Below are 9,876 nucleotides of genomic sequence, written 5' to 3'. Positions count from 1 at the left end.
CGATACTGATCTTGTGAAAATCCGTCGCCTCTGTCGAAAGTTTTAGGCAGATATGCAAACATACATACATAGATTTATATATTTGTAGCTGAAATTTTCGACCCAAACCGATTAAAATGCTTGCCCTATCTCTGAATACCATTTATATAAAATTTCAAATGTTTAAACCAGAAATTGTCTTTAGTAATTTGGTAGAGACCGCAGAGGTCAATTTTTTTAAAACTTTGGCCTCTATTATGGCCCCTTAACATGTATTGTTTTGGGCGTTTAGGTTTGAAATGACAGAGTTAAAAAGTAGTGGCCACGTTACAATAACACTAATCTATTAATAACAAACATAAATGCTGACCAACATCTATACAATAATTTAAGAACCTCTGAGAATCTACTTTACTGCTATCCTACTACTTTCGGCGTCAAATATGACACGCCTCAACCGAGTGGTTGTACACATTTTTAATGTTTTTTTCTCTTTTTAGGAAATGAAGTATACCTTTAAAATTCATAACATCACGATTTCATTCTAGTTCGGTACATTATGTTGGTATATAAGTTAGTTATAATTGAGAATTAGTGAATTTTTTCAATATTGCCATGGTTCTTACCACGTTGTCTCGTTGTCAACTGTGTTTTTCCTCAAAACTGCATTGTCATAGCCTTCGAATACTTCCTTTATATGCTATATATACATATATATATATATATATATATATATATATATATATATATAGCATATATCTATATCTATATATATAAAGCACACACACACACGCGCACACACACACACACACACATATATATATATATATATATATATATATATATATATAGCATATATCTATATCTATATATAAAGCACACACACACACATATATATAGCATATATCTATATCTATATATAAAGCACACACACACACACACACATATATATATATATATATATATATATATATATATATATATATATATATATATAGCACGCATAATGATAGTAATCTACGAACATGCATGTTTCGAGATAGCTTGACTGTGTCTTCAGGAATCGAACCCCGGACCATGTTTATTACAGTCCGGTGCGTTAACCGGTACACTATGTAGTCCTAGATTATTTTACTGTTTATTTTTATAAACTTAAGTATATTTCTTGTTGATTGATAAGTACATATCTCTTCGGTGAATTTTCACTGGCACGCAAAACAAGGAGTTAACTTGTTTCCATTTACAATATTACTAAATTAATATCAGTACCATTTATGACAACAAAAGTTACTTACAAATCGACGTTAGAAAACCTGTTAATCGGTCGATTATCAAATGGTTGATATATCAGTAATCAGCTAATTTGCTTATTGATGCATCCCTACTAATAACAAACTGATAAATATTTATTCATTTTAAACCACCTTCTATAGATCACCTCTCCCTACAAGTCTGTTTTTACGTTTACGGAAATCTATGCACATATGCGTTTTTATGGTAATCCAAAATTAAAAAGTCATTTCTGTAACTAAATATTCCAAGATTTAAAAAGAATCAGAATTGGAAATTTATAACAGAATCAGTACTCATATCAAAGCCTGGAAAAATATTGGAACTCTCCAATAACTACATTATGTTTCTGAATTTTTAGATGTGGATTGATGGTTCATATTATTTAGATTCTTTAGGACTACTGTTCTCATCTTTAGTGTTATTTTCACAATATTTAAGTTAATCTAATCTCTGATATTCTTTAGGTGTATCTTGTTGAATTCAGGAATCTTTCTGTTAAACTCGGGAATCTACATGGAATTTTAATGGAATCCTTTATTTAATCTATGAAGATCTTTTAACTTAGAAAATCGCTCATATTTTACTTGGACGTAGATAAATAATGTTTTTATCTATTTTCTATTATTTTTAAAACAGTAATCTACAGACATGCATGTTTCGGGGTTCCTACCTTTCTTCAATATAGTTTAATTGCCTCTTGGAATGGAACCCCGGTCCAATGTGTATAAGAGTTCGGCGTGTTAACCATTAAGCTATGTAATCCTATATAATTTTACTGTTTATTTTTATCGTTTATACATACATATGCATACATACATTACATAGAAAAATGCGAGCATGAAAAGTAATATGGTTAAGATTAAACTTAGAAAAGTAAAAGGACTAGTTGTTAAAACTGAAAAAGAAAAAGACAACATATTCTAGTAAAAAATATAATGAATTTATGACTAAAATATTGCAGCATTAAGACTTCTTAAAAAATTTAACATTATATATAAATTAACCATATTACGCTTCCTGACTTCCGGGCTCGCACCTGTCAATTTGGTTCTTAAATAAATTCAAACATCTTTCACTAACTCATTCTGGCTGGCCGATTTTATTTTCAAACTTCGCCTCAGGGCTTCGGGTTCGATCCGGCTTCTTTTTTATTTAACACCACACACACCTACAAACACCCGGGCAACGCCGGGTACCCCCGCTAGTATTATATAAATCTCAGTTGTATGTGTGTTTGTGTGTTTGTATGTGCGCTAAAAACTTTTGTCTTCTGCATCGAAGCGGCAAGAACCTGGTACCGTTAGAAAGAGTGATCTCTCGGACATAATATCGAAAAATTAGGAAATAAATCGTCAATTATTTAATTTAGAAATGTCGTTTTATTCGAAGGGGTTTGGTAAAAGTTTTGGTTTCGACACTGTTAATCGCGCATGCAATTCATTTTAAAAAGCCAAATTGGGACATGATAACATTGGTGACGTCCAACCGATAATGTTCGTTTACGAACTTAACCATTGCAAGTTCGCGTTTTCTCTCTCCAATATTTTAAAATTTTTAACTTTCCTACGCGCTCCCAACTACGCGGCATTTTTTCTTTTAATAACACAAGTAATACGTAAACGGTTTTTCTCTCCTAACTTTTAAAATTCTCAGCTTTTTACGGTAATTAAAGTTTCGTGTTTTTACCGTATTTTTTTTTTTTTTCTTTCCTACCTTTTACAATTCTCAACTTTACGGACTGTAAATACAAACCTTTCTAGACTGAGACAGCATTTAACAAATTTCTTAAAACTGCCGAACAATCACCTTGGTCAGCTATCTTGTTTTATCCCTATCATTTGTTTGTCTGTCTGTCTCCATTTTTTTCTTACAAATTTGCTTTCGCTTTCGATTCTAGCTGATGGCAACGAAGTCTCTTTTTTTTATTGACTCTATTAGAATATATACGAAACCTTTATAAATTAAAATATAATATTTAACCGTATTTTACGATAGAGCAACGCCGGGCGCCCTCACTCCATTAGTGTGTGTGTGTATATATATATATATATATTATATAAAGCTGAACGTCTGTGTGAGTGTCTTGTCACGAATAGGCTCCTATATGACTATTATAGAAAACTGATCACATATAATGATAGAAGATGTATCGAGACACAGGAATGGGTATGTTTGATCTGGCATAATGATGATTCATTAAAATTGTGGGGTCTTCATACGCGCCTGGTCCACAAAGTATGGAAATAAAAAATTTCAAAATTAAAAAAAAAGAATGTTTACAAGTGTTTTTGATATAGATGTACATAAAAATACTTTGATAAGTATGTTTTAACTTAAATAGGGATTGTATAATAAAATTGTGGGGTCTGCGTTCGCGCCTGGCCTCCATAGAATGGAAATAGGCACAGAATTTAATAAAGACTTTTCATATCTATCTGCGTAAGTATACTTTGATAATTATGTTTCAGTTTGAAGAAATATTGTATAATAAAATTATGGGGTGTTCGTTCGCGCCTGACCTCCCTAGAATGGAAATATGTCACAAAGTTTAACAAGTTTTATTTTAATATAGATCCACAGAATATTGTGATAAGTGAATATTGTGATAAGTGTTTCAGTGCGAACAGGTATGGTATAATAAATTATGGGGTTTATCTGTTTTATTTTTACTTTCATCATATTTTGCTTTGGTTTTGATACCTCCAAATTCAACCCAAATTTACAACCCTTCCTTTTCATAACCTATCATACTTTCATAAATCAGAGTCCATTTTCTGTAGGCTGTTTTTGAACCCAGTCAACGACGGATACTTTTGCTAGTATATATATATATATATATATATATATATATATATATATATGTGTGTGTGTGTGTGTGTGTGTGTGTGTATATATATGATTTTTACAATATAATTATTCACTGACACGTGTTTCATCATCCACGACTCATCAGAGTGGCTGAATCTAGTGGGCTTCTTATCACGAGGTGCCGATTTCGAATCTCGCTAGATTCACCCACTCTAATGAGCCGTGGACGACGAAACACGTGTCAGTGGATAACTATACTTTAAAAATAATATATATGCCCTCCCCATTTAGGGGGTACAAGATTGGTGAAAGGGAAAATTATTCCCAACGCACATTTAGGTAAAAATGCACTTTCATATAAATACTTGAATTCATTCAAGAAAGTACCGCTAACAAAAACAAATAAAATATATATATATATATATATATATATATATATATATATATATATATATATATATATATATATATATGAGAGAGAGAGAGAGAGAGAGAGAGAGAGAGAGAGAGAGAGTGAGTGAAAGACAGATACAAAAATATTATTTCGGTTTCAGAAACACGTACACAGCCATCTTGTTTATTTAATACTATTAATAATAGTATTATTATTATTAATTAATAATAAAAATATAATTTTTAAGCCATCTTGTTTATTTAATACTATTAATAATAGTATTATTATTATTAATTAATAATAAAAATATAATTTTATTTTTATAAAGTAGATTAACAGAAGACCAGGTGCTTACTTAACCATATTACTTTTTAATAATATTATTAATAATATAATTTTTTATAATACTACCACTACTACTACTACTACTACTACTAATAATAATAATAATAATAATAATAATAATAATAATAATAACTAGCGGGACCTTTTGGAAATTCCACAGCAGCATTTTTCATATGTAATATATTGTTGCTGGACATGCTGTGAGCGTTCTGTTCAGCATGAATGTGGCACAATCATCTGATTCTAGTTTTTTATTAAAACGGTACTGCCCCCTTACTAAAATAATAACTTTAATATATTTTCTGAGCTGATTATTTCATTACAAACACACTGGTCAATTAACTCACATTTTATCATTTTTCATAATTTTTGAATATGTTACTATGTTCGACAATAATTGTTCATAATTTCAACCCACATTATCGCTCCTCCCTTTACTAAAATATTAAATTTGATATATTGTATTGGCTGATTATTTTATAAAAAAAACACAACTATCAATTAACTATAATTTCATCATTTATAATAATTCTTGTATATGATATTAATCTTTTACAATAATTTTTCATCATTTAAACTCACCATATAACACACCTTACTAAAATAATAACTTTGATATATTGTCTAGGCTGATTATTTCATTACACACACACATATCAATTAACTCACATTTCATCATTTTTCGTAATTCTTGGATATGTTACTAATTTCGACAATATCTTTTTATAATTTAAACCAACGTTGTCGCCCAGCCTTACTAAAATAGTAACTTTGATACATTTGCTGGACTGATTATTTCATTACAAACACGCTAATCAATTACCCTCCATTTCATCATTTTTCATAATTCTTGGGTATGTTACTAATTTCGATAATAAATTTTCATAATTTATACCAACATTACCGCCCCTTCCTTTATAAAATAATAACTTTGAAATATTATTATTTTATTACAAACACACGAATGCATGAAATAACATTTAATCATTTTTCATAATTCTTTGATATGTTACTTATTTCGACAATCATTTTTCATAATTTTAACCATCATTTTCGCCCTTCCATCTTTACTAAATAATAACTTTGATATATTGTCTAGGCTGATTATTTCCTTACAAACACACTAATCAATTAACTAATATTTCATCATGTTTTCTTAATTCTTGGATATGTTACTAATTTCGACAATAATTTTTCATAATTTAAGCCCTCCTTATCTCCTTCCCCTTTACTTATATAATAACTTTGATATATTGTCTAGGCTGATTATTTTATTATAAACACACCAATCAATTAAATCACATTTCATCATTTTTCATAATTCTTAGATATGTTACTAATTTCGACAATAAGTTTTTATAATTTAAACCATCCTCGTCGCCCTCTCTTACTTAAAAAAATACTTTGATATATTATCTGGGCTGATTATTTAATAAAAAAAACACAACTATCAATTAACTCACACTTCATCATTTTTCAGAATTCTTGGATATGGTACTCATTTCGACAATTATTTTTAATATTTTTACCCACATTATCAACCCTCACTACTAAAATAATAACTTTGATATATTATCTTGGATGATTATTTCATTTCAAACATACCAATCAATTAACTGTCATTTCATCATTTTTCATAATTCTTGGATATGTTACTAATGTCGACAATCATTTTTCATCATTTTAACCCACATCATCGCCCAGTTTACTAAAATAATAACTTTGATATATTTTCTGGTCTGATCATTTCATTGCAAACACACTAATGCATTAAATAACATATTTTCATTTTTCATAATTCTTGGACATGTTACTAATTTCGACAATTATTTTTCATAATTTAAACCATCCTTATCGCCCTCTCTTACTAATATAATTACTTTGATATATTTCCTGTGCTGATTATTTTATTATATAAACACAATCGATTAGCTCACATGTAATCTTTTTTTTTATAATCCTGGATATATTACTAATTTCGACAATAATTTTTATAATTAAAAACCCACATTATGCCTCTCCCTCCTACTTATTTAATATATTTGATATATTGTCTGGGCTTATTATATCATTACAAACACACCAATCAAGTAACTCGCATTTCATCATTTTTCATTATTCTTGGATATGTTATTAATTTCGACAATAATTTTCATAACTTTAACCTACTATGTCGCTCTCCCTTACTTAAATAATAACTTTCATATATTGCCTGGGCTGATTATTTCATTACAAACAAATCAATCAATTCTGGGTATTCTCATAGTATATATGTTTCACCTATCTTATCCAATCTCGGGTGACGCCGCATATTCTGCTAATAAATATCGTTCACCTATCTCATTCGATCCCGGGCGACGCTGGGTATTTTGCTACTATATGTTTTCCGCCTATCTCATTCAATACTGGGCGACGCTTTCTGATAGTATATATTTGCACATCTCATTCAATTCCGGGACTGACTTCATATCCGCCACCCCACTGTTGAAAATATACATTAAATAAAGTAATGTTTTAATCGTAAACTGTTTCAGCCATTTCCGGGACTGACTTTATATCTCCAACCCACTGCTAAAAAGATACATGAAATAATGTAATGTCTAAATAGTAAACTGTTTCAGCCATTTACGGACCGACTTTATATCCCAACCCCACTTCTAAAAATATACATGAAATAATATAATGTCTAAATGGAAACTGTTTCAGCCATTTCTGGAACTGACTTATAATCCCCAGCCCACTGTTGAAAATATACATGAAATAAAGTAATGTATAAATCGTAAACTTTTTCAGCCATTTCCGGGACTGACTTCTTATCTCCCATCCTACTGTTAAAAATATACATTAAATAAAATAATGTCCAAAACGTAAATGGTTGCAGCCATTTCCAGAACCGACTTCATATTCCCCACCCAAATGTTAAAATATACATTAAATAAAGTAATGTGTAATGCGTACACAATTTCACCCATTTTCGGGACTGATTTAATATCCCCCACCCTACAGTTAAAAATATACATGAAATAAAGTAAATTTCCGGGACTGACTTCATATCCCGTAACCCACTACTTAAAATATACTTGAAATAAAGTAATGTTTAAATCATAAACTGTTTCAGCAGCTTTTCGAAAGTAATACATAAAAACATTAACATGGTTACGGATTAGGCAACCATTGCTTCAACATGAATTTCTGAGTGTAGTATCAGTTTCAGCATTCCAGTGACTTAAATCTCCCCTTTTTTGGTCTAGGTTAATGGGGGAGAAATCTTTCATTACTGATACAATTTTTATTTTTGTTATTGACCAGAATGCCCCTTTTGGGGAACTGGTATCCCCCTAAATTTTTAACCGACCTCATGTCCAATTCCGCCCTTGTGGGGAGGCAAGTAAACAAAAAAAATTCAGAACGGACATTTTCCAAGGCATTTTATAATTAATCAGAAGTGACATTTCCAGGGCATTTTGTAATTAAATCAGAAATAACTTTTTCCAGTTACTTTTTTAATATTAAAACTTTGTTACATTAAACATAGTACCTATTCACAATGCCTCCCCACGGGGCAGATTTAGGCACCAGGGTCGTTTTTTAACATGGAGAAAAAATTGTCTTACTCGTAAAGGATTTCTCTTCCACTGAGAGAGAAGAAATTGAAATATATCACCTCAAGAACATATACTACACTTTGATCTTAACCAAAAGGCAAAGAAAGACAAATCATTTTATTAGCTTTGCCTCAACAGCGACACTAATTTTTTTTAATATTTCAATTTTCAAGGGTGATGAGGTTTATTTGGAATATTCCACTTTCCATTTTTAGGGATTCACAGCATGATAACGGACGGAGCGATAAGCGGCGTAGTAGTAGTAGTAGTAGTAGTAGTAGTAGTAGTAGTAGTAGTAGTAACAAGAAGAAGAAGAAGAAAGAAAAAGTAGGAGAAAAGAAAAAGTAGAAGAAAAGAAAAACAAAAACAAAATTTTAAACTTACAGACGATTTTTTCATAGTTTCTTATTTAAAAGAAAAATTCTCGTAGCGTGAATGTATGTATGCACATATTATGTATGTATGTAGGTATTATTGTATGTATGTATGTATGTATGTATGTATGTATGTATGTATGTATGTGTGTTTATGTATGTATGTATGTATGTATGTATGTGTGTGTATGAATGTCTCGTTAAAACTTTTGAAATTCAAAGCGGACAAGAACAAATCTGGTACTGTAGTAAAGGACAGGGACTGTCAAATTTAGAACAAAATATTCATTTTTTTTTTTTTTTTTTTTTTTTTACCTTAACGACCGCAGAATTTGATGGGGATTACGTTAATCGTCTCTTTCATAATAATTTCAGCATCTGCGCATGCGTGAACCGCTGCACCTCTCGGATACTTTACCTACATAAATTTGCAACATCATGGTATGACTATTGCTGTGATCCGATGGGCTAGGACATAGACTGAGAGATATTTGCTTTTGCGTTCGCGCCTACCTTGCGGCGGACGTTTCGTTTTTTTTTTTTTTGTTTTTTTTAAACATATTTTGGAAACGTTTATTTCGATAAGCGTTTGTATTCATACAGGGTTAAAAGATTTTCTTTTAAGTATTTTTTGTTTTGTTCTTTGTATTATTTACTTGGCCAAAACAAAAGATTAAAGGGAATCTTTATCGGCGGTTGATTTAGCTCAGGGTTGATTTAAAGATTAGGATTTTTTTTCAAACTGATATAAATTATTGCACAGTAAAAATGATTAAATTAAAACAAAACTCATTTAGCAAATGTGGTCAAACGCAACTCCAGTTTCTTTATTTATATAGCCCAGGTAACGCTAGGTAGCCTTGCTAGTCATTTATAAAATTATTGCTTACACACAAAAGATTGCTTCAATAATTAGATGATTTAGTTTAAAATAGATAAAAATAACACAAGCCTACTTTGAATAACACATAATATAATAGATTTTTTTAAGTTTTGCAACACAATTTCTACATCTGGGTAAGGCAGCAACACGCACGCTATGGAAAGAGAATGAATTAACTGACAGGTGTTTCGCCAT

At 30.4% G+C, this 9,876-nt stretch overlaps 1 pseudogene; it reads right to left on the bottom strand.

The window, feature by feature from the left end:
- Positions 1-8,394: 8,394 nt before the first annotated feature.
- LOC145243281 (U2 spliceosomal RNA) lies at positions 8,395-8,535 on the bottom strand (annotated as a pseudogene).
- Between the last annotated feature and the right edge of the window lie 1,341 nt (positions 8,536-9,876).

The sequence above is a fragment of the Euprymna scolopes genome, chromosome 21, assembly GCF_053919585.1.
Source record: "Euprymna scolopes isolate OS-2025 chromosome 21, ASM5391958v1, whole genome shotgun sequence".
Classification (NCBI taxonomy): Eukaryota; Metazoa; Mollusca; class Cephalopoda; order Sepiida; family Sepiolidae; genus Euprymna; species Euprymna scolopes.
This window is presented reverse-complemented; position numbering and strand designations above follow the sequence as displayed.